The sequence below is a fragment of the Struthio camelus genome, chromosome 1 (genome assembly GCF_040807025.1).
Source record: "Struthio camelus isolate bStrCam1 chromosome 1, bStrCam1.hap1, whole genome shotgun sequence".
Lineage (NCBI taxonomy): Eukaryota > Metazoa > Chordata > Aves > Struthioniformes > Struthionidae > Struthio > Struthio camelus.
Window position 1 is genome coordinate 225,533,749 of NC_090942.1, and position 24,295 is coordinate 225,558,043.

Consider the following 24,295-nt stretch of genomic DNA (forward strand, 5'->3'; position numbering starts at 1 on the left):
CTAGGTGGCCCAGACCCCTCCTCAGCTCCTCCTCCTTCCCCAGAATGGGGTTTTGGGTCATGTAAACCCTTGAGGGCCCCCTCTGGTGCCCTCGGCACTACTCTGGCAGGTTTCCCTGTGCCCCAGAGCTGTCTTCGGGGCCCACAGAGCTCTTAGCACTGCTCTCTCCACCTCAGAGCCCCTGGGGAGACCTTTGGGGTGCCCCAGAGCTGTGTTGGGGCCCCCCATAGCTCTTAGCACTGCTCTATCCACCTCAGAGCCCCTGCGGAGACCTTTGGCGTGCCCCAGAGCTGTCTTTTGGCTCTCCGGACCCCTTAGGCACTGTCTAGGTGGCCCAGACCCCCTCCTCAGCTCCTCCTCCTTCCCCAGAGTGGTCTTTTGGCTAGGCACACGCCTTGAGGGCCCCCTCTGGTGCCCTCGGGACTACTCTGGCAGGTTTCCCTCTGCCCCAGAGCTGGATCTTGGCTCCCTAGGCCCCTTCGCAACTCTCTAGAGCACCCCGCAACACTCTTTGCCTCCTCCTTGCTAGCCAGAGCTGGCTCTTGCTCGTGCTGAGCCCTCAGGAATGGTCTAGGTGGCCCAGACCCCCTCCTCAGCTCCTCCTCCTTCCCCAGAGTGGTCTTTTAGCTAGGCACACGCCTTGAGGGCCCCCTCTGCTGCCCTCGGGACTACTCTGGCAGGTTTCCCTGTGCCCCAGAGCTGTCTTCGGCCCCCCCACAGCTCTTAGCAGTGTTCTATCCATCTCAGAGCCCCTGCGGAGACCTTTGGGGTGCCCCAGAGCTGTCTTTTGGCTCTCCGGACCCCTTAGGCACTATCTAGGTGGCCCAGACGCCGTCCTCAGCTCCTCCTCCTTCCCCAGACTTGTCTTTTGGCTAGGCACACGCCTTGAGGGCCCCCTCTGGTGCCCTCGGGACTACTGTGGCAGGTGTCCCTGTGCCCCAGAGCTGGATCTTGGCTCCCTAGGCCCCTTCGCACTGCTCTAGAGGGCTCCGCACCACTCTTTGGCTCTTCCTTGCTGCCCAGAGCTGTCCCTTGCTCGTGCCGAGCCCTCAGGAAAGGTCTAGGTGGCCCAGACCCCCTCCAGAGGTCTTCCTTTTCCCCCAGAGTCTCCTTTTGTCCTGGCACACGCCTTGAGGGCCCCCTCTGCTGCCCTCGGGACTACTCTGGCAGGTTTCCCTGTGCCCCAGAGCTGTCTTCGGCCCCCCCACAGCTCTTAGCACTGCTCTCTCCACCTCAGAGCCCCTGCGGAGACCTTTGGCGTGCCCCAGAGCTGTCTTTTGGCTCTCCAGACCCCTTAGGCACTGTCTAGGTGGCCCAGACCCCTCCTCAGCTCCTCCCCCTTCCCCAGAATGGGGTTTTGGGCCATGTAAACCCTTGAGGGCCCCCTCTGGTGCCCTCGGGACTACTCTGGCAGGTTTCCCTCTGCCCCAGAGCTGGATCTTGGCTCCCTAGGCCCCTTCGCAACTCTCTAGAGCACCCCGCAACACTCTTTGCCTCCTCCTTGCTAGCCAGAGCTGGCTCTTGCTCGTGCTGAGCCCTCAGGAACGGTCTAGGTGGCCCAGACCCCCTCCTCAGCTCCTCCTCCTTCCCCAGAGTGGTCTTTTGGCTAGGCACACGCCTTGAGGGCCCCCTCTGCTGCCCTCGGGACTACTCTGGCAGGTTTCCCTGTGCCCCAGAGCTGTCTTCGGCCCCCCCACAGCTCTTAGCAGTGTTCTATCCATCTCAGAGCCCCTGCGGAGACCTTTGGCGTGCCCCAGAGCTGTCTTTTGGCTCTCCGGACCCCTTAGGCACTGTCTAGGTGGCCCAGACGCCGTCCTCAGCTCCTCCTCCTTCCCCAGACTTGTCTTTTGGCTAGGCACACGCCTTGAGGGCCCCCTCTGGGGCCCTCGGCACTACTCTGGCAGGTGTCCCTGTGCCCCAGAGCTGGATCTTGGCTCCCTAGGCCCCTTCGCACTGCTCTAGAGCGCTCCGCAGCACTCTTTGGCTCTTCCTTGCTAGCCAGAGATGTCTCTTGCTCGTGCTGAGCCCTTAGGAACGGTCTAGGTGGCCCAGACCCCCTCCTGAGCTCCTCCTCCTTCCCCAGAGTCTCTTTGTGGCCATGCAGAGCCCTTAGAAGCCCTCTCGTGACTTCTGAACTACAATTGCAGTACTCGTTGTGCCCCAGAGCTGTTTTTTGGCCCCCCAGATCCCTTAGGCACTATCTAGGTGGCCCGGATCCCCTCCTGAGCTCCTCTTCCTTCCCCAGAGTTGTCTTTTGGCTAGGCACACGCCTTGAGGGCCCCCTCTGGTGCCCTCGGCACTACTGTGGCAGGTGTCCCTGTGCCCCAGAGCTGGATCTTGGCTCCCTAGGCCCCTTCGCACTGCTCTAGAGGGCTCCGCACCACTCTTTGGCTCTTCCTTGCTGCCCAGAGCTGTCCCTTGCTCGTGCCGAGCCCTCAGGAAAGGTCTAGGTGGCCCAGACCCCCTCCAGAGGTCTTCCTTTTCCCCCAGAGTCTCCTTTTGTCCTGGCACATGCCTTGAGGGTCCCCTCTGCTGCCCTCGGGACTACTCTGGCAGGTTTCCCTGTGCCCCAGAGCTGTCTTCGGCCCCCCCACAGCTCTTAGCACTGCTCTCTCCACCTCAGAGCCTCTGCGGAGACCTTTGGCGTGCCCCAGAGCTGTCTTTTGGCTCTCCAGACCCCTTAGGCACTGTCTAGGTGGCCCAGACCCCTCCTCAGCTCCTCCCCCTTCCCCAGAATGGGGTTTTGGGCCATGTAAACCCTTGAGGGCCCCCTCTGGGGCCCTTGGGACTACTCTGGCAGGTTTCCCTGTGCCCAGAGCTGGATCTTGGCTCCCTAGGCCCCTTCGCACTGCTCTAGAGTACTCCACAGCACTCTCTGGCTCTTCCTTGCTAGCCAGAGCTGGCTCTTGCTCGTGCTGAGCCCTCAGGAACGGTCTAGGTGGCCCAGACCCCCTCCTGAGCTCCTCCTCCTTCCCCAGAGTCTCTTTGTGGCCATGCAGAGCCCTTAGAAGCCCTCTCGTGACTTCTGAACTACAATAGCAGTACTTGTTGTGCTCCAGAGCTGTTTTTTGGCCCCCCAGATCCCTTAGGCACTGTCTAGGTGGCCCAGATCCCCTCCTGAGCTCCTCCTCCTTCCCCAGAGTGGTCTTTTAGCTAGGCACACGCCTTGAGGGCCCCCTCTGCTGCCCTCGGGACTACTCTGGCAGGTTTCCCTGTGCCCCAGAGCTGTCTTCGGGCCCCCCAGAACTCTTAGCACTGCTGTCTCCACCTCAGAGCTCCTGGGGAGACCTTTGGCGTGCCCCACAGCACTCTTTTGGCCCCCCAGACCCCTTAGGCACTGTCTAGGTGGCCCAGACCCCTCCTCAGCTCCTCCTCCTTCCCCAGAATGGGGTTTTGGGTCATGTAAACCCTTGAGGGCCCCCTCTGGTGCCCTCGGCACTACTCTGGCAGGTTTCCCTGTGCCCCAGAGCTGTCTTCGGGGCCCACAGAGCTCTTAGCACTGCTCTCTCCACCTCAGAGCCCCTGGGGAGACCTTTGGGGTGCCCCAGAGGTGTCTTTTTGCCCTCCAGACCCCTTAGGCACTGTCTAGGTGGCCCAGAGCCCCTCCTCAGCTCCTCCTCCTTCCCCAGAGTGGTCTTTTGGCTAGGCACACGCCTTGAGGGCCCCCTCTGGTGCCCTCGGGACTACTTTGGCAGGTTTCCCTGTGCCCCAGAGCTGTCTTCGGGCCCCCCAGAACTCTTAGCACTGCTGTCTCCACCTCAGAGCCCCTGGGGAGACCTTTGGCGTGCCCCACAGCACTCTTTTGGCCCCCCAGACCCCTTAGGCACTGTCTAGGTGGCCCAGACCCCTCCTCAGCTCCTCCTCCTTCCCTAGAGTGGGGTTTTGGGTCATGTAAACCCTTGAGGGCCCCCTCTGGTGCCCTCGGCACTACTCTGGCAGGTTTCCCTGTGCCCCAGAGCTGTCTTCGGGGCCCACAGAGCTCTTAGCACTGCTGTTTCCACCTCAGAGCCCCTGGGCAGACCTTTGGGGTGCCCCAGAGCTGTGTTGGGGCCCCCCATAGCTCTTAGCACTGCTCTATCCACCTCAGAGCCCCTGCGGAGACCTTTGGCGTGCCCCAGAGCTGTCTTTTGGCTCTCCGGACCCCTTAGGCACTGTCTAGGTGGCCCAGACCCCCTCCTCAGCTCCTCCTCCTTCCCCAGAGTGGTCTTTTGGCTAGGCACACGCCTTGAGGGCCCCCTCTGGTGCCCTCGGGACTACTCTGGCAGGTTTCCCTCTGCCCCAGAGCTGGATCTTGGCTCCCTAGGCCCCTTCGCAACTCTCTAGAGCACCCCGCAACACTCTTTGCCTCCTCCTTGCTAGCCAGAGCTGGCTCTTGCTCGTGCTGAGCCCTCAGGAACGGTCTAGGTGGCCCAGACGCCGTCCTCAGCTCCTCCTCCTTCCCCAGAGTTGTCTTTTGGCTAGGCACACGCCTTCAGGGCCCCCTCTGGGGCCCTCGGGACTACTCTGGCAGGTTTCCCTGTGCCCCAGAGCTGGATCTTGGCTCCCTAGGCCCCTTCGCACTGCTCTAGAGCGCTCCGCAGCACTCTTTGGCTCTTCCTTGCTAGCCAGAGATGTCTCTTGCTCGTGCTGAGCCCTTAGGAACGGTCTAGGTGGCCCAGACCCCCTCCTGAGCTCCTCCTCCTTCCCCAGAGTCTCTTTGTGGCCATGCAGAGCCCTTAGAAGCCCTCTCGTGACTTCTGAACTACAATTGCAGTACTCGTTGTGCCCCAGAGCTGTTTTTTGGCTCCCCAGATCCCTTAGGCACTATCTAGGTGGCCCGGATCCCCTCCTAAGCTCCTCTTCCTTCCCCAGAGTTGTCTTTTGGCTAGGCACACGCCTTGAGGGCCCCCTCTGGGGCCCTCGGGACTACTCTGGCAGGTTTCCCTCTGCCCCAGAGCTGGATCTTGGCTCCCTAGGCCCCTTCGCACCACTCTAGAGCGCTCCGCACCACTCTCTGGCTCCTCCTTGCTAGCCAGAGCTGTCCCTTGCTCGTGCTGAGCCCTCGGGAAAGGTCTAGGTGGCCCAGACCCCCTCCAGAGGTCTTCCTTCTCCCCCAGAGTCTCCTTTTGGCTAGGCACACGCCTTGAGGGCCCCCTCTGGTGCCCTCGGGACTACTCTGGCAGGTTTCCCTGTGCCCCAGAACTGTCTTCGGCCCCCCCACAGCTCTTAGCACTGCTCTCTCCACCTCAGAGCCCCTGCGGAGACCTTTGGGGTGCCCCAGAGCTGTCTTTTGGCCCCCCAGACCCCTTAGGCACTGTCTAGGTGGCCCAGATCCCCTCCTGAGCTCCTCCTCCTTCCCCAGAGTGGTCTTTTAGCTAGGCACACGCCTTGAGGGCCCCCTCTGGTGCCCTCGGGACTACTCTGGCAGGTTTCCCTGTGCCCCAGAGCTGTCTTTGGGCCCCCCACAGCTCTTAGCAGTGTTCTATCCATCTCAGAGCCCCTGCGGAGACCTTTGGCGTGCCCCACAGCACTCTTTTGGCCCTCCGGACCCCTTAGGCACTGTCTAGGTGGCCCAGACCCCCTCCTCAGCTCCTCCTCCTTCCCTAGAGTGGGGTTTTGGGTCATGTAAACCCTTGAGGGCCCCCTCTGGGGCCCTTGGGACTACTCTGGCAGGTTTCCCTCTGCCCCAGAGCTGTGTAGGTGCCCCCCACAGCTCTTAGCACTGCTCTATCCAGCTCAGAGCCCCTGGGGAGACCACAGCACTGTTTTGGCCCTCTGGACCCCTTAGGCACTGTCTAGGTGGCCCAGACGCCGTCCTCAGCTCCTCCTCCTTCCCCAGACTTGTCTTTTGGCTAGGCACACGCCTTGAGGGCCCCCTCTGGCGCCCTCGGCACTACTCTGGCAGGTGTCCCTGTGCCCCAGAGCTGGATCTTGGCTCCCTAGGCCCCTTCGCACTGCTCTAGAGGGCTCCGCACCACTCTTTGGCTCTTCCTTGCTGCCCAGAGCTGTCCCTTGCTCGTGCCGAGCCCTCAGGAAAGGTCTAGGTGGCCCAGACCCCCTCCAGAGGTCTTCCTTTTCCCCCAGAGTCTCCTTTTGTCCTGGCACATGCCTTGAGGGTCCCCTCTGCTGCCCTCGGGACTACTCTGGCAGGTTTCCCTGTGCCCCAGAGCTGTCTTCGGCCCCCCCACAGCTCTTAGCACTGCTCTCTCCACCTCAGAGCCCCTGGGGAGACCTTTGGCGTGCCCCACAGCACTCTTTTGGCCCCCCAGACCCCTTAGGCACTGTCTAGGTGGCCCAGACCCCTCCTCAGCTCCTCCTCCTTCCCCAGAATGGGGTTTTGGGTCATGTAAACCCTTGAGGGCCCCCTCTGGTGCCCTCGGCACTACTCTGGCAGGTTTCCCTGTGCCCCAGAGCTGTCTTCGGGGCCCACAGAGCTCTTAGCACTGCTGTTTCCACCTCAGAGCCCCTGCGGAGACCTTTGGGGTGCCCCAGAGCTGTGTTGGGGCCCCCCATAGCTCTTAGCACTGCTCTATCCACCTCAGAGCCCCTGCGGAGACCTTTGGCGTGCCCCAGAGCTGTCTTTTGGCTCTCCGGACCCCTTAGGCACTGTCTAGGTGGCCCAGACCCCCTCCTCAGCTCCTCCTCCTTCCCCAGAGTGGTCTTTTGGCTAGGCACACGCCTTGAGGGCCCCCTCTGGTGCCCTCGGGACTACTCTGGCAGGTTTCCCTCTGCCCCAGAGCTGGATCTTGGCTCCCTAGGCCCCTTCGCAACTCTCTAGAGCACCCCGCAACACTCTTTGCCTCCTCCTTGCTAGCCAGAGCTGGCTCTTGCTCGTGCTGAGCCCTCAGGAATGGTCTAGGTGGCCCAGACCCCCTCCTCAGCTCCTCCTCCTTCCCCAGAGTGGTCTTTTAGCTAGGCACACGCCTTGAGGGCCCCCTCTGGTGCCCTCGGGACTACTCTGGCAGGTTTCCCTGTGCCCCAGAGCTGTCTTCGGCCCCCCCACAGCTCTTAGCAGTGTTCTATCCATCTCAGAGCCCCTGCGGAGACCTTTGGGGTGCCCCAGAGCTGTCTTTTGGCTCTCCGGACCCCTTAGGCACTATCTAGGTGGCCCAGACGCCGTCCTCAGCTCCTCCTCCTTCCCCAGACTTGTCTTTTGGCTAGGCACACGCCTTGAGGGCCCCCTCTGGTGCCCTCGGGACTACTGTGGCAGGTGTCCCTGTGCCCCAGAGCTGGATCTTGGCTCCCTAGGCCCCTTCGCACTGCTCTAGAGGGCTCCGCACCACTCTTTGGCTCTTCCTTGCTGCCCAGAGCTGTCCCTTGCTCGTGCCGAGCCCTCAGGAAAGGTCTAGGTGGCCCAGACCCCCTCCAGAGGTCTTCCTTTTCCCCCAGAGTCTCCTTTTGTCCTGGCACACGCCTTGAGGGTCCCCTCTGGTGCCCTCGGGACTACTCTGGCAGGTTTCCCTGTGCCCCAGAGCTGTCTTCGGCCCCCCCACAGCTCTTAGCAGTGTTCTATCCACCTCAGAGCCCCTGCGGAGACCTTTGGCGTGCCCCAGAGCTGTCTTTTGGCTCTCCAGACCCCTTAGGCACTGTCTAGGTGGCCCAGACCCCTCCTCAGCTCCTCCCCCTTCCCCAGAATGGGGTTTTGGGCCATGTAAACCCTTGAGGGCCCCCTCTGGTGCCCTCGGGACTACTCTGGCAGGTTTCCCTGTGCCCCAGAGCTGGATCTTGGCTCCCTAGGCCCCTTCGCAACTCTCTAGAGCACCCCGCAACACTCTTTGCCTCCTCCTTGCTAGCCAGAGCTGTCTCTTGCTCGTGCTGAGCCCTCAGGAACGGTCTAGGTGGCCCAGACCCCCTCCTCAGCTCCTCCTCCTTCCCCAGAGTGGTGTTTTGGCTAGGCACACGCCTTGAGGGCCCCCTCTGCTGCCCTCGGGACTACTCTGGCAGGTTTCCCTGTGCCCCAGAGCTGTCTTCGGCCCCCCCACAGCTCTTAGCAGTGTTCTATCCATCTCAGAGCCCCTGCGGAGACCTTTGGCGTGCCCCAGAGCTGTCTTTTGGCTCTCCGGACCCCTTAGGCACTGTCTAGGTGGCCCAGACCCCCTCCTCAGCTCCTCCTCCTTCCCCAGAGTGGTCTTTTGGCTAGGCACACGCCTTGAGGGCCCCCTCTGGGGCCCTCGGCACTACTGTGGCAGGTGTCCCTGTGCCCCAGAGCTGGATCTTGGCTCCCTAGGCCCCTTCGCACTGCTCTAGAGCGCTCCGCAGCACTCTTTGGCTCTTCCTTGCTAGCCAGAGATGTCTCTTGCTCGTGCTGAGCCCTTAGGAACGGTCTAGGTGGCCCAGACCCCCTCCTGAGCTCCTCCTCCTTCCCCAGAGTCTCTTTGTGGCCATGCAGAGCCCTTAGAAGCCCTCTCGTGACTTCTGAACTACAATTGCAGTACTCGTTGTGCCCCAGAGCTGTTTTTTGGCCCCCCAGATCCCTTAGGCACTATCTAGGTGGCCCGGATCCCCTCCTGAGCTCCTCTTCCTTCCCCAGAGTTGTCTTTTGGCTAGGCACACGCCTTGAGGGCCCCCTCTGGTGCCCTCGGGACTACTGTGGCAGGTGTCCCTGTGCCCCAGAGCTGGATCTTGGCTCCCTAGGCCCCTTCGCACTGCTCTAGAGGGCTCCGCACCACTCTTTGGCTCTTCCTTGCTGCCCAGAGCTGTCCCTTGCTCGTGCCGAGCCCTCAGGAAAGGTCTAGGTGGCCCAGACCCCCTCCAGAGGTCTTCCTTTTCCCCCAGAGTCTCCTTTTGTCCTGGCACATGCCTTGAGGGTCCCCTCTGGTGCCCTCGGGACTACTCTGGCAGGTTTCCCTGTGCCCCAGAGCTGTCTTCGGCCCCCCCACAGCTCTTAGCACTGCTCTCTCCACCTCAGAGCCTCTGCGGAGACCTTTGGCGTGCCCCAGAGCTGTCTTTTGGCTCTCCAGACCCCTTAGGCACTGTCTAGGTGGCCCAGACCCCTCCTCAGCTCCTCCCCCTTCCCCAGAATGGGGTTTTGGGCCATGTAAACCCTTGAGGGCCCCCTCTGGGGCCCTTGGGACTACTCTGGCAGGTTTCCCTGTGCCTAGAGCTGGATCTTGGCTCCCTAGGCCCCTTCGCACTGCTCTAGAGTACTCCACAGCACTCTCTGGCTCTTCCTTGCTAGCCAGAGCTGGCTCTTGCTCGTGCTGAGCCCTCAGGAACGGTCTAGGTGGCCCAGACCCCCTCCTGAGCTCCTCCTCCTTCCCCAGAGTCTCTTTGTGGCCATGCAGAGCCCTTAGAAGCCCTCTCGTGACTTCTGAACTACAATAGCAGTACTCGTTGTGCTCCAGAGCTGTTTTTTGGCCCCCCAGATCCCTTAGGCACTGTCTAGGTGGCCCAGATCCCCTCCTGAGCTCCTCCTCCTTCCCCAGAGTGGTCTTTTAGCTAGGCACACGCCTTGAGGGCCCCCTCTGCTGCCCTCGGGACTACTCTGGCAGGTTTCCCTGTGCCCCAGAGCTGTCTTCGGGCCCCCCAGAACTCTTAGCACTGCTGTCTCCACCTCAGAGCCCCTGGGGAGACCTTTGGCGTGCCCCACAGCACTCTTTTGGCCCCCCAGACCCCTTAGGCACTGTCTAGGTGGCCCAGACCCCTCCTCAGCTCCTCCTCCTTCCCCAGAATGGGGTTTTGGGTCATGTAAACCCTTGAGGGCCCCCTCTGGTGCCCTCGGCACTACTCTGGCAGGTTTCCCTGTGCCCCAGAGCTGTCTTCGGGGCCCACAGAGCTCTTAGCACTGCTCTCTCCACCTCAGAGCCCCTGGGGAGACCTTTGGGGTGCCCCAGAGCTGTCTTTTTGCCCTCCAGACCCCTTAGGCACTGTCTAGGTGGCCCAGAGCCCCTCCTCAGCTCCTCCTCCTTCCCCAGAGTGGTCTTTTGGCTAGGCACACGCCTTGAGGGCCCCCTCTGGTGCCCTCGGGACTACTTTGGCAGGTTTCCCTGTGCCCCAGAGCTGTCTTCGGGCCCCCCAGAACTCTTAGCACTGCTCTCTCCACCTCAGAGCCCCTGGGGAGACCTTTGGCGTGCCCCACAGCACTCTTTTGGCCCCCCAGACCCCTTAGGCACTGTCTAGGTGGCCCAGACCCCTCCTCAGCTCCTCCTCCTTCCCCAGAATGGGGTTTTGGGTCATGTAAACCCTTGAGGGCCCCCTCTGGTGCCCTCGGCACTACTCTGGCAGGTTTCCCTGTGCCCCAGAGCTGTCTTCGGGGCCCACAGAGCTCTTAGCACTGCTCTATCCACCTCAGAGCCCCTGGGCAGACCTTTGGGGTGCCCCAGAGCTGTGTTGGGGCCCCCCATAGCTCTTAGCACTGCTCTATCCACCTCAGAGCCCCTGCGGAGACCTTTGGCGTGCCCCAGAGCTGTCTTTTGGCTCTCCGGACCCCTTAGGCACTGTCTAGGTGGCCCAGACCCCCTCCTCAGCTCCTCCTCCTTCCCCAGAGTGGTCTTTTGGCTAGGCACACGCCTTGAGGGCCCCCTCTGGTGCCCTCGGGACTACTCTGGCAGGTTTCCCTCTGCCCCAGAGCTGGATCTTGGCTCCCTAGGCCCCTTCGCAACTCTCTAGAGCACCCCGCAACACTCTTTGCCTCCTCCTTGCTAGCCAGAGCTGGCTCTTGCTCGTGCTGAGCCCTCAGGAACGGTCTAGGTGGCCCAGACCCCCTCCTCAGCTCCTCCTCCTTCCCCAGAGTGGTCTTTTGGCTAGGCACACGCCTTGAGGGTCCCCTCTGGTGCCCTCGGGACTACTCTGGCAGGTTTCCATGTGCCCCAGAGCTGTCTTTGGCCCCCCCAGAGCTCTTAGCAGTGTTCTATCCATCTCAGAGCCCCTGCGGAGACCTTTGGCGTGCCCCAGAGCTGTCTTTTGGCTCTCCGGACCCCTTAGGCACTGTCTAGGTGGCCCAGACCCCCTCCTCAGCTCCTCCTCCTTCCCCAGAGTTGTCTTTTGGCTAGGCACACGCCTTGAGGGCCCCCTCTGGTGCCCTCGGGACTACTCTGGCAGGTTTCCCTGTGCCCCAGAGCTGTGTAGGTGCCCCCCACAGCTCTTAGCACTGCTCTATCTACCTCAGAGCACCTGGGGAGACCTTTGGCGTGTCCCAGAGCTGTGTTGGGGCCCCCCATAGCTCTTAGCACTGCTCTATCCACCTCAGAGCCCCTGCGGAGACCTTTGGCGTGCCCCAGAGCTGTCTTTTGGCTCTCCGGACCCCTTAGGCACTGTCTAGGTGGCCCAGACCCCCTCCTCAGCTCCTCCTCCTTCCCCAGAGTGGTCTTTTGGCTAGGCACACGCCTTGAGGGCCCCCTCTGGTGCCCTCGGGACTACTCTGGCAGGTTTCCCTCTGCCCCAGAGCTGGATCTTGGCTCCCTAGGCCCCTTCGCAACTCTCTAGAGCACCCCGCAACACTCTTTGCCTCCTCCTTGCTAGCCAGAGCTGGCTCTTGCTCGTGCTGAGCCCTCAGGAATGGTCTAGGTGGCCCAGACGCCGTCCTCAGCTCCTCCTCCTTCCCCAGAGTTGTCTTTTGGCTAGGCACACGCCTTGAGGGCCCCCTCTGGGGCCCTCGGCACTACTCTGGCAGGTTTCCCTGTGCCCCAGAGCTGGATCTTGGCTCCCTAGGCCCCTTCGCACTGCTCTAGAGCGCTCCGCAGCACTCTTTGGCTCTTCCTTGCTAGCCAGAGATGTCTCTTGCTCGTGCTGAGCCCTTAGGAACGGTCTAGGTGGCCCAGACCCCCTCCTGAGCTCCTCCTCCTTCCCCAGAGTCTCTTTGTGGCCATGCAGAGCCCTTAGAAGCCCTCTCGTGACTTCTGAACTACAATTGCAGTACTCGTTGTGCCCCAGAGCTGTTTTTTGGCTCCCCAGATCCCTTAGGCACTATCTAGGTGGCCCGGATCCCCTCCTAAGCTCCTCTTCCTTCCCCAGAGTTGTCTTTTGGCTAGGCACACGCCTTGAGGGCCCCCTCTGGGGCCCTCGGGACTACTCTGGCAGGTTTCCCTCTGCCCCAGAGCTGGATCTTGGCTCCCTAGGCCCCTTCGCACCACTCTAGAGCGCTCCGCACCACTCTCTGGCTCCTCCTTGCTAGCCAGAGCTGTCCCTTGCTCGTGCTGAGCCCTCGGGAAAGGTCTAGGTGGCCCAGACCCCCTCCAGAGGTCTTCCTTCTCCCCCAGAGTTGCCTTTTGGCTAGGCACACGCCTTGAGGGCCCCCTCTGGTGCCCTCGGGACTACTCTGGCAGGTTTCCCTGTGCCCCAGAACTGTCTTCGGCCCCCCCACAGCTCTTAGCACTGCTCTCTCCACCTCAGAGCCCCTGCAGAGACCTTTGGGGTGCCCCAGAGCTGTCTTTTGGCCCCCCAGACCCCTTAGGCACTGTCTAGGTGGCCCAGATCCCCTCCTGAGCTCCTCCTCCTTCCCCAGAGTGGTCTTTTAGCTAGGCACACGCCTTGAGGGCCCCCTCTGGTGCCCTCGGGACTACTCTGGCAGGTTTCCCTGTGCCCCAGAGCTGTCTTTGGGCCCCCCACAGCTCTTAGCAGTGTTCTATCCATCTCAGAGCCCCTGCGGAGACCTTTGGCGTGCCCCACAGCACTCTTTTGGCCCTCCGGACCCCTTAGGCACTGTCTAGGTGGCCCAGACCCCCTCCTCAGCTCCTCCTCCTTCCCTAGAGTGGGGTTTTGGGTCATGTAAACCCTTGAGGGCCCCCTCTGGGGCCCTTGGGACTACTCTGGCAGGTTTCCCTCTGCCCCAGAGCTGTGTAGGTGCCCCCCACAGCTCTTAGCACTGCTCTATCCAGCTCAGAGCCCCTGGGGAGACCACAGCACTGTTTTGGCCCTCTGGACCCCTTAGGCACTGTCTAGGTGGCCCAGACGCCGTCCTCAGCTCCTCCTCCTTCCCCAGAGTTGTCTTTTGGCTAGGCACACGCCTTGAGGGCCCCCTCTGGCGCCCTCGGCACTACTCTGGCAGGTGTCCCTGTGCCCCAGAGCTGGATCTTGGCTCCCTAGGCCCCTTCGCACTGCTCTAGAGGGCTCCGCACCACTCTTTGGCTCTTCCTTGCTGCCCAGAGCTGTCCCTTGCTCGTGCCGAGCCCTCAGGAAAGGTCTAGGTGGCCCAGACCCCCTCCAGAGGTCTTCCTTTTCCCCCAGAGTCTCCTTTTGTCCTGGCACATGCCTTGAGGGTCCCCTCTGCTGCCCTCGGGACTACTCTGGCAGGTTTCCCTCTGCCCCAGAGCTGTCTTCGGCCCCCCCACAGCTCTTAGCACTGCTCTCTCCACCTCAGAGCCCCTGGGGAGACCTTTGGCGTGCCCCAGAGCTGTCTTTTGGCTCTCCAGATCCGTTAGGCACTGTCTAGGTGGCCCAGACCCCTCCTGAGCTTCTCCTCCTTCCCCAGAGTGGTCTTTTGGCTAGGCACACGCCTTAAGGGCCCCCTCTGGGGCCCTCGGGACTACTCTGGCAGGTTTCCCTGTGCCCAGAGCTGGATCTTGGCTCCGTAGGCCCCTTCGCACTGCTCTAGAGTACTCCACAGCACTCTCTGGCTCTTCCTTGCTAGCCAGAGATGTCTCTTGCTCGTGCTGAGCCCTCAGGAACGGTCTAGGTGGCCCAGACCCCCTCCTGAGCTCCTCCTCCTTCCCCAGAGTCTCTTTGTGGCCATGCAGAGCCCTTAGAAGCCCTCTCGTGACTTCTGAACTACAATAGCAGTACTCGTTGTGCTCCAGAGCTGTTTTTTGGCCCCCCAGATCCCTTAGGCACTGTCTAGGTGGCCCAGATCCCCTCCTGAGCTCCTCCTCCTTCCCCAGAGTGGTCTTTTAGCTAGGCACACGCCTTGAGGGCCCCCTCTGCTGCCCTCGGGACTACTCTGGCAGGTTTCCCTGTGCCCCAGAGCTGTCTTCGGGCCCCCCAGAACTCTTAGCACTGCTTTATCCACCTCAGAACCCTTGGGGAGACCTTTGGCGTGCCCCACAGCACTCTTTTGGCCCCCCAGACCCCTTAGGCACTGTCTAGGTGGCCCAGACCCCTCCTCAGCTCCTCCTCCTTCCCCAGAATGGGGTTTTGGGTCATGTAAACCCTTGAGAGCCCCCTCTGGTGCCCTCGGCACTACTCTGGCAGGTTTCCCTGTGCCCCAGAGCTGTCTTCGGGGCCCACAGAGCTCTTAGCACTGCTCTCTCCACCTCAGAGCCCCTGGGGAGACCTTTGGGGTGCCCCAGAGGTGTCTTTTTGCCCTCCAGACCCCTTAGGCACTGTCTAGGTGGCCCAGAGCCCCTCCTCAGCTCCTCCTCCTTCCCCAGAGTGGTCTTTTGGCTAGGCACACGCCTTGAGGGCCCCCTCTGGTGCCCTCGGGACTACTCTGGCAGGTTTCCCTCTGCCCCAGAGCTGTCTTCGGGCCCCCCACAGCTCTTAGCACTGCTCTCTCCACCTCAGAGCCCCTGCGGAGACCTTTGGCGTGCCCCAGAGCTGTCTTTTGGCTCTCCAGACCCCTTAGGCACTGTCTAGGTGGCCCAGACCCCTTCCTCAGCTCCTCCCCCTTCCCCAGAATGGGGTTTTGGGCCATGTAAACCCTTAAGGGCCCCCCTCTGGGGCCCTCGGCACTACTCTGGCAGGTTTCCCTGTGCCCAGAGCTGGATCTTGGCTCCCTAGGCCCCTTCGCACTGCTCTAGAGTACTCCACAGCACTCTCTGGCTCTTCCTTGCTAGCCAGAGCTGGCTCTTGCTCGTGCTGAGCCCTCAGGAACGGTCTAGGTGGCCCAGACCCCCTCCTGAGCTCCTCCTCCTTCCCCAGAGTCTCTTTGTGGCCATGCAGAGCCCTTAGAAGCCCTCTCGTGACTTCTGAACTACAATTGCAGTACTCGTTGTGCCCCAGAGCTGTTTTTTGGCCCCCCAGATCCCTTAGGCACTGTCTAGGTGGCCCAGATCCCCTCCTCAGCTCCTCCTCCTTCCCCAGAGTGGTCTTTTAGCTAGGCACACGCCTTGAGGGCCCCCTCTGCTGCCCTCGGGACTACTCTGGCAGGTTTCCCTGTGCCCCAGAGCTGTCTTCGGGCCCCCCAGAACTCTTAGCACTGCTGTCTCCACCTCAGAGCCCCTGGGGAGACCTTTGGCGTGCCCCACAGCACTCTTTTGGCCCCCCAGACCCCTTAGGCACTGTCTAGGTGGCCCAGACCCCTCCTCAGCTCCTCCTCCTTCCCCAGAATGGGGTTTTGGGTCATGTAAACCCTTGTGGGCCCCCTCTGGTGCCCTCGGGACTACTCTGGCAGGTTTCCCTGTGCCCCAGAGCTGTCTTCGGGGCCCACAGAGCTCTTAGCACTGCTCTCTCCACCTCAGAGCCCCTGGGGAGACCTTTGGGGTGCCCCAGAGCTGTGTTGGGGCCCCCCATAGCTCTTAGCACTGCTCTATCCACCTCAGAGCCCCTGCGGAGACCTTTGGCGTGCCCCAGAGCTGTCTTTTGGCTCTCCGGACCCCTTAGGCACTGTCTAGGTGGCCCAGACCCCCTCCTCAGCTCCTCCTCCTTCCCCAGAGTGGTCTTTTGGCTAGGCACACGCCTTGAGGGCCCCCTCTGGTGCCCTCAGGACTACTCTGGCAGGTTTCCCTCTGCCCCAGAGCTGGATCTTGGCTCCCTAGGCCCCTTCGCAACTCTCTAGAGCACCCCGCAACACTCTTTGCCTCCTCCTTGCTAGCCAGAGCTGTCTCTTGCTCGTGCTGAGCCCTCAGGAACGGTCTAGGTGGCCCAGAGCCCCTCCTGAGCTCCTCCTCCTTCCCCAGAGTGGTCTTTTGGCTAGGCACACGCCTTGAGGGCCCCCTCTGGTGCCCTCGGGACTACTCTGGCAGGTTTCCCTGTGCCCCAGAGCTGTCTTCGGCCCCCCCACAGCTCTTAGCAGTGTTCTATCCATCTCAGAGCCCCTGCGGAGACCTTTGGCGTGCCCCAGAGCTGTCTTTTGGCTCTCCGGACCCCTTAGGCACTGTCTAGGTGGCCCAGACCCCCTCCTCAGCTCCTCCTCCTTCCCCAGAATGGGGTTTTGGGTCATGTAAACCCTTGAGGGCCCCCTCTGGGGCCCTCGGGACTACTGTGGCAGGTTTCCCTGTGCCCCAGAGCTGGATCTTGGCTCCCTAGGCCCCTTCGCACTGCTCTAGAGCGCTCCGCAGCACTCTTTGGCTCTTCCTTGCTAGCCAGAGATGTCTCTTGCTCGTGCTGAGCCCTTAGGAACGGTCTAGGTGGCCCAGACCCCCTCCTGAGCTCCTCCTCCTTCCCCAGAGTCTCTTTGTGGCCATGCAGAGCCCTTAGAAGCCCTCTCGTGACTTCTGAACTACAATTGCAGTACTCGTTGTGCCCCAGAGCTGTTTTTTGGCCCCCCAGATCCCTTAGGCACTATCTAGGTGGCCCGGATCCCCTCCTAAGCTCCTCTTCCTTCCCCAGAGTTGTCTTTTGGCTAGGCACACACCTTGAGGGCCCCCTCTGGTGCCCTCGGGACTACTCTGGCAGGTTTCCCTCTGCCCCAGAGCTGGATCTTGGCTCCCTAGGCCCCTTCGCACCACTCTAGAGCGCTCCGCACCACTCTCTGGCTCCTCCTTGCTAGCCAGAGCTGGCTCTTGCTCGTGCTGAGCCCTCGGGAAAGGTCTAGGTGGCCCAGACCCCATCCAGAGGTCTTCCTTCTCCCCCAGAGTCTCCTTTTGGCTAGGTACACGCCTTGAGGGCCCCCTCTGGTGCCCTCAGGACTACTCTGGCAGGTTTCCCTGTGCCCCAGAGCTGTCTTCGGCCCCCCCACAGCTCTTAGCACTGCTCTCTCCACCTCAGAGCCCCTGCGGAGACCTTTGGGGTGCCCCAGAGCTGTCTTTTGGCCCCCCAGACCCTTTAGGCACTGTCTAGGTGGCCCAGATCCCCTCCTGAGCTCCTCCTCCTTCCCCAGAGTGGTCTTTTAGCTAGGCACACGCCTTGAGGGCCCCCTCTGCTGCCCTCGGGACTAGTCTGGCAGGTTTCCCTGTGCCCCAGAGCTGTCTTCGGGCCCCCCAGAACTCTTAGCACTGCTTTATCCACCTCAGAGCCCCTGGGCAGACTTTTGGGGTGCCCCACAGCACTCTTTTGGCCCTCCGGACCCCTTAGGCACTGTCTAGGTGGCCCAGACCCCCTCCTCAGCTCCTCCTCCTTCCCTAGAGTGGGGTTTTGGGTCATGTAAACCCTTGAGGGCCCCCTCTGGTGCCCTTGGGACTACTCTGGCAGGTTTCCCTGTGCCCCAGAGCTGTGTAGGTGCCCCCCACAGCTCTTAGCACTGCTCTATCCAGCTCAGAGCCCCTGGGGAGACCACAGCACTGTTTTGGCCCTCCGGACCCCTTAGGCACTGTCTAGGTGGCCCAGACGCTGTCCTCAGCTCCTCCTCCTTCCCCAGACTTGTCTTTTGGCTAGGCATACGCCTTGAGGGCCCCCTCTGGCGCCCTCGGCACTACTCTGGCAGGTGTCCCTGTGCCCCAGAGCTGGATCTTGGCTCCCTAGGCCCCTTCGCACTGCTCTAGAGGGCTCCGCACCACTCTTTGGCTCTTCCTTGCTGCCCAGAGCTGTCCCTTGCTCGTGCCGAGCCCTCAGGAAAGGTCTAGGTGGCCCAGACCCCCTCCAGAGGTCTTCCTTTTCCCCCAGAGTCTCCTTTTGTCCTGGCACACGCCTTGAGGGTCCCCTCTGCTGCCCTCGGGACTACTCTGGCAGGTTTCCCTGTGCCCCAGAGCTGTCTTCGGCCCCCCCACAGCTCTTAGCACTGCTCTCTCCACCTCAGAGCCCCTGGGGAGACCTTTGGCGTGCCCCAGAGCTGTCTTTTGGCTCTCCAGACCCCTTAGGCACTGTCTAGGTGGCCCAGACCCCTCCTCAGCTCCTCCCCCTTCCCCAGAATGGGGTTTTGGGCCATGTAAACCCTTGAGGGCCCCCTCTGGGGCCCTTGGGACTACTCTGGCCGGTTTCCCTGTGCCCCAGAGCTGGATCTTGGCTCCCTAGGCCCCTTTGCAACTCTCTAGAGCACCCCGCAACACTCTTTGGCTCCTCCTTGCTAGCCAGAGCTGGCTCTTGCTCGTGCTGAGCCCTCAGGAACGGTCTAGGTGGCCCAGACCCCCTCCTCAGCTCCTCCTCCTTCCCCAGAGTGGTCTTTTGGCTAGGCACACGCCTTGAGGGTCCCCTCTGGTGCCCTCGGGACTACTCTGGCAGGTTTCCATGTGCCCCAGAGCTGTCTTTGGCCCCCCCAGAGCTCTTAGCAGTGTTCTATCCATCTCAGAGCCCCTGCGGAGACCTTTGGCGTGCCCCAGAGCTGTCTTTTGGCTCTCCGGACCCCTTAGGCACTGTCTAGGTGGCCCAGACGCCGTCCTCAGCTCCTCCTCCTTCCCCAGAGTTGTCTTTTGGCTAGGCACACCCCTTGAGGGCCCCCTCTGGTGCCCTCGGGACTACTGTGGCAGGTTTCCCTGTGCCCCAGAGCTGTGTAGGTGCCCCCCACAGCTCTTAGCACTGCTCTATCTACCTCAGAGCACCTGGGGAGACCTTTGGCGTGTCCCAGAGCTGTGTTGGGGCCCCCCATAGCTCTTAGCACTGCTCTATCCACCTCAGAGCCCCTGGGGAGACCTTTGGCGTGCCCCAGAGCTGTCTTCGGGCCCTCTGGACCCCTTAGGCACTGTCTAGGTGGCCCAGACCCCCTCCTGAGCTCCTCCTTCTTCCCCAGAGTGGTCTTTTGGCTAGGCACACATTTTGAGGGCCCCCTCTGGTGCCCTCGGCACTACTCTGGCAGGTTTCCCTGTGCCCCAGAGCTGTCTTCGGGGCCCACAGAGCTCTTAGCACTGCTCTCTCCACCTCAGAGCCCCTGGGGAGACCTTTGGGGTGCCCCAGAGCTGTCTTCGGGCCCCCCACAGCTCTTAGCACTGCTCTATCCAGCTCAGAGCCCCTGGGGAGACCACAGCACTGTTTTGGCTCTCCGGACCCCTTAGGCACTGTCTAGGTGGCCCAGACCCCTTCCTCAGCTCCTCCTCCTTTCCTAGAGTGGGATTTTGGACCATGTAAACCCTTGAGGGCCCCCTCTGGTGCCCTCGGCACTACTCTGGCAGGTTTCCCTATGCCCAAGAGCTGGATCTTGGCTCCCTAGGCTCCTTGGCACCACTGTAGAGCACTCCGCACCACTGTTTGGCTCTTCCTTGCTGCCCAGAGCTGTCTTTTGCTTGTGCTGAGCTCTCTGAAACTGTCTAGGTGGCCCAGATCCCCTCCTGAGCTCCTCCTCCTTCCCCAGAGTCTCTTTGTGGCTATGGAGAGCCCTTAGAAGCCCTCTCGTGTCTTCTGAATCAGTCTTGCTGTAGTTGTTGTACCTCAGAGCGGTCTTCTGGTCCTCCAGACCCCTTTCGCACTGTGTAGGTCCTCCAGAAACCCTCCGCAGGTTTCTTGTGTTCCCCAGAGGCTTTTTTGCGGTTAGGCCCACCCGTCTAGTTCCCTCCGGACTACTCTGGAAGGTTTCGCTTTTGGGGCTCCCCAGAGCTCTTAGAACTCCTGTGTTCACATCAGGAGCCCTCTGGAGACCTTTGGGTTCCCAGAGCCATGTGTTAGTTCTCTGTCCCTGTTGACAGCCCTCTGTTCTTGCCTGGCCTTTCCTCTTTTATCTTTCCCTGCAAATGTATGTTGGCTTCCTGGGCCCCTCAGTAACTTTCTAGTGTGATATGCACTCCTTTTCGAGCCTTCCTAGTGCTACAGAGCTTTGTTTTGGACTTCCAGGTCATGTAGTCCCTCCCAAAGCTCTCTGCAGGTCTTTGTTGGATCATAGAGCCCTCATTTGGCCCTGCAGCTGTCTTTGCACCTCTGCAGTCTGTTGTGGAACCCTCTTTTGGCTGTAATTGTGCTCTAGAAGTTTTTTGTGCTTGTTGCTCTTGTATTTGGGACCTCTCTTTGTCTTTCTTTGTTCCCCAGAGCTGTCTTCTGGCCCTCTAGACCCCTCTTGAGCCATGTAGTCACTTCTGAACTCCTCTTGAGGGCTTCCTTGCACCTCAGACTCTCTTTTTGGCCATGTAGACCCCTTAGAACCCCTGTAGTGTGCTCTGGAGTCTCTTTTTGGCTTTCCTCATTTCCCAGAGCTGTATCTTGATCCTCTAGACTGATTTAGGACCCCTGTAGTGGCCTCAAAATGTTTCTGGAGTCTTTTGTCGCAACATGGAGCTCTGTGTTGGCCCTCCAGCCCTTTCAGCAGCTCTCAATTTTTCTCCCCTCCCCCCCCCCGCCCACTTTTTTGGCCTTTTATCTTTTCCCCACTGACCTCTGTTGGTCGTGTAGGCTTTTTAGCACCCCTCTAGTGAACTCTGGAGTTCTCTTTCAGCTTTCCTTTTTTCCCAGAGCCATCTTTTGGCTCTGTCAATCCTTTAAGATTGTTGTAGTGTCCTCAGAACTTTTCTGAACAGTGCTCTCTGTTCATCATCTAGTGGTCTTAGCAGCCTTGTTTTCCCTTGGACCCCTTGGGGAAACTCTAGTTATTCTCTACTGGCTTTTTTTTTTTATTGTTCTCTAGTCTGCATTGGAAATGTGTAATCCAATCTGGAGTCATCTGTAGAGCTTTGTTGTGTTGCATAGACTTCCATTGGTCCTGCAGACTTGTGAGGAGCCCCTTTATTTTATTCTGGATTATTCTTTGTTGTGCCCCAGAATGCTGCATTGGTCTTTCTGCCCTCTTAGCATCCCTGTTGTGCCCTCTGGAGCCATCCTGAGATCTCCTTGTGTCAGTTCTCCAGTTAGTGATACAGATATAGTATTCTCCTGGACAACTAGTCATTCCAGCCACTGACTTTTTTTCCTCATCATTTTAGGTACTATAGAAGACCCATTCCTCTTAGGAAGTGTTCCTATTACAGCAGAGGGCTTGTTCCCAGAGTTCATTTTGAGATCCTGGTTTGCCCTTCAGGAAATGTTGCCCTGCCAGAGCAGCTGTATTCTATGCAGACCTGAACCCATTAGAGGACTATGGTATAGCATTCCCTTTGTAGGCGCTGTGGAATGTTGTAGTCTTTTTCCTAAGTATAACCAGAACTCATTTGTAGTTTTTAATTTGAAGGCTTGTGCTAGTTAAGGTAAAAAGGAGTTCAATGACCTACCTCTTGATAATGTAGATACTATATGAAGTCTCAGTAACAAAACAGATGTTCTATTTCATAGAAGAGGTCTCTTTATCCCTTCTGTCCTCTCTGTTCTAGATGCTGAGTGGAAGAAGAATTGCTTCTGCCTAGCCCTATGTATTTATGGTTGCTGTTTGTTTGCCCCTCCCCTCCAAAGGGTTTCTGGGTAGGGAAGTGGGTGGGGCCTAGGGTTATATAAAGTGGGGGTCTCTCTTCCCTGAGTTCATTCTGCCTTTGATCTGCTGTGGGCGTGGTAGTTTGTAATGGGCTTAGCAAATAACAGCATTTGAGGATGTACAACTATCCTGGAAGACCTATTTGCACGCTTGGAGATGCGAAGGCCATTGAACAATAGAAGAGCAATGAGGCAGCTTGAGCTGGAGCTGTGATTATGAGAGGGAAGTGTTTTTAGGAGATAGGGTTTTTTCTTGGCTAGCATGTCGGTGTGGGTTGTTTGGGCTGAAAAAGGGCTTCTGAATATCCTGTTGTATCTTTTGTTGACGGTCACTGTTGTTTTCTGGTGTTTTTGAGTTTATTGCGGAAGGGATGCAGCTTCTTCACTGGGCTCTTCTGAGATGATGAGAGTTGGGGAATTGTTTGTTGCTCTGCAGGACTGCAGAAAAGAAGAGACAGGAGGGGTTCAGGGAAAACATTTTTTCCTAGTTTTGTACCCTAGTTTTTTTTGCATTGGGTGCAGTTGTGGTGTGGTGAAGCCAAGCGCTGAGTCGGAGGCTGAGCAGGTAAGAGGGGGAGCTGTTTGGGTCAGGGCTCTACTGTGCCGTGGGGCTGGTGCTGGGCTGCTTCTCAGTGATGTCTTTTGTTGTGCTTTTTCAGGTGCTGTGTGGGCCTTTTCTGGGGTGGCTGAGGGTGTGAGCTGCAGTAGAAAGGTGTGTCCTTTGTTGTAGGGCTGTTGGGCGTTGCCTGGCAGAATAGTAACTGTGTTGCCTTTCCTAGGTGCCGCAGGTGTCCGCCCAGCCACAATGCTGGAGTTTGGACAGGCCGCAGGTGAGGGGAGGGACCGTGGTGTTTGGGAGGAGGGTGTTTTTGGTGAAGAGGCTGGAGGCATCTGGCGTGCAGGTGACCGCTTGTGTTGTGTTTTGGCAGGTGGTGAAGGCGAAGGTTTGTGACTGAAGGAAGAGCAGAACAGATGTGCGTGGCATTGAGGCTGGTTCTTGAGGACGGCGCAGCAGTGCCCAAGCTAAGTTGGGAGGGCCAAGCGTGTTGGCTTGTCTTGGGGGGTGTGTGTGTGCGTGTGCTGCCAGTCATTACAGTGTAGAGTCCTCCTGAGGATGAGTGCTGTGTGTGAGGCAGAGGGAGAGGGGGGTGTGCTAGGCCGGGCAGCTCCAGCCTGTATCTGTGTTGTTGTGTGCTGTGTTCGGTGTGTGTTGTAGGTGTCCTGTGTTTTGCTCAGGTGTTGATGTTGCTCTTGTCCTTTGTGCTCATGGAGCACGATGCAGACTTTGCAGGGCTAGCACGGTAGACATCTGCAGGTTTTTGGAGTGGCCTGAGCACTCAGTGTTGTGCGAAGGGTTTGCATCTCCTCCTGTGCCGCCTGTGAAAAGGGGCGTTGTGTCGTGCCAGATTTGCATCGTAGCATCTGTGGCCGGCCTCGGGCGGCCGCGCTTCTTCGCCTCGGGCGGCCGCGCTTCTTCGCCTCGGGCGGCCGCGCTTCTTCGCCTCGGGCGGCCGCGCTTCTTCGCCTTTGGGGCTCCCTTTCAGGGTTTTCTTCCCTGTGTGATCATGGCCTTGCTTGTTTCTGGCTGGCCTCTTGTCCAGTGATGGTCTTGGCTTTGCTGGCCCCTTTCTGTCACAGGCCATGGTGTTTGACTCTTTCGTGGGCTTTTCCTGAGCTTTGAAGCTGCACGGTTGTGGTGTCATAGGGCTTTGTGCCCGGCAGGGTCTTATGTGTGAGAATTGTTCTTTGTGCCTAGGGCTTTCTGCTGTGTTTGTGTCTGCTGTTTGTGTGTGCACGTTTGTTTGGGGCTGGAGGTGCCTTGCCTGTGGATTATTAGCAATGGCAGCGTGCAGAGTGGAGCGGCATAGGTGAAGGTGTGGGAGGAAAGGGTGGGTGCCGAAGGACTTTGGTTTTGTGGGCATGCCCTCAAGGTGTGGTGTTTTCTGTGTTTTTGCAGGCATTGCGTGAAGTGGTGGCGTAGAGAAGCTGAGTGCCGAGACGGAGGCTGAGCAGGTGTGAGGGGCAGCTTGTCATTGAGCGCTTTATTCTGTGACTGGGGGGTGTTGGGCTGGTTCTTGGTGATGTCTTCTGTTGTGCTTGTTTTCAGGTGCTGTGGGGGGGCCTTTTGCCGGAGGATTTGGGGTGAGTGGAACGGTGAGTTCTTTGTTGTAGGGCTATTGGGCGTTGCCTGGCAGAAGAGTAACTGTGTTGTGTTGCCTTTCCCAGGTGTTGCGGGTGTCCGCCTGGCCACGATGTCGGAGTTTGGACGGGGCACAGGTAAGCGGAGGGACCGTGGTGTTTGGGAGGAGGGTGTTTTTGGAGGAAGAGGCTGGTGCTGCGTGGTGTGCGGGTGACAGCTTGTGCTCTGTTTTGGCAGGTGATGAGGGTGAAGGTTTGTGACTGAAGGAAGATCAGAGAGGAAGTGCCTGGCATTGAGGCTGGTTTTTGAGGATGGATGGCGGTGCACAGCAGTGCCCAAGCTAAGTGGAGGGGCCAAGGGTGTTGGCTTGTCCGGGGGGTAGGGGTGTGTGTGTGTTTGCTGACCATGAGTGTAGTGCTTTAGGATGATTGTTTTTGGTGAGGTCGAGGCTGTGGGGTTGTGCTTGGGGCCGGGCAGCTCCAGCCTGTGTCTGTGTTGTTGTGTGCTGTATGTTGTGTGTTGTAGGTGTCCTGTCTTTTGCTTAGGTCTTGCTGTTGCTCTTGTCCTTTGTGTTCCTGGAGCACAAAGGACAACTTTGCAGGGCTAGCACAGTAGTCATCTGTAGGCTTTGGGACTGGCCTCAGTGCTCAGTGTTGTGCAAAGGGATTGTATCTCCTCCTGTGCCACCCGTGAAAAGGGGCATTGTGTCGTGCCAGATTTGCAACACAGCTTCTTCGCCTCTTCTTCGGCGGCCGCGCTTCTTCGCCTCTTCTTCGGCGGCCGCGCTTCTTCGCCTCTTCTTCGGCGGCCGCGCTTCTTCGCCTCTTCTTCGGCGGCCGCGCTTCTTTGCCTTTGGGGCTCCCTTTCAGGGTTTTCTTCCCTGTGTGA